Raw genomic sequence first — 812 nt, forward strand, 5'->3', positions numbered from 1 at the left:
TCCACCAACGCCGTGACTTTCTTTTCCTTTTACTAACTTGATGTTCATGAATAAATATATACGCGGCCGCAGCCAACTGCACACTTGCACTCATGGGTACTGTCAGGGAAGAAACTGGATGATACTGTTGCATCACGGAACGATGATACGACACGCGGATACGCAACGGGTACAATATACACTGTCGCACCGTATCGATATCATCGTTGCGTATCACCATGCGATACGCAACGAAATATAGTCATCTGGAAAATACTGTGTTGGGGATGGAGAAGTAAGGAAGTGAGATGGAGCAGCAAGTTATCGGTAGAAATAAGTTAAACTGGAGGTTAGGTAAAAGGAAACGGAGAGACGATGAGCCTCATGCAGTTGTTAATGTTGTAAAACTATGTCCTGCATATGTGACCTAAAAAAAATTGACACTAAAAGGAAAACAAAGTCCCTTCCAAATTGCGTTACTGAACCTTACATTCTCTCCTTACCTTTCCATCACATTATCTAACATTTTCTTGCAAGTCTTCCTATGTTTGTACTATGTAGAATTGTACTGTGATAGAGTTGTACCGTGAAAGAATTGTACTGTGATAGAGTTGTACTGTGATAGTATTGTACTGTGATAGTATTGTACTGTGATAGAGTTGTACTGTGAAAAAATTGTACTGTGATAGAGTTGTACTGTGAAAGAATTGTACTGTGATAGTATTGTACTGTGATAGAGTTGTACTGTGAAAAAATTGTACTGTGATAGAGTTGTACTGTGAAAGAATTGTACTGTGATAGTATTGTACTGTGATAGAGTTGTACTGTGATAG

Source organism: Portunus trituberculatus, unplaced genomic scaffold, assembly GCF_017591435.1.
Source record: "Portunus trituberculatus isolate SZX2019 unplaced genomic scaffold, ASM1759143v1 PGA_scaffold_502__1_contigs__length_96078, whole genome shotgun sequence".
In the NCBI taxonomy this organism is placed as follows: Eukaryota; Metazoa; Arthropoda; class Malacostraca; order Decapoda; family Portunidae; genus Portunus; species Portunus trituberculatus.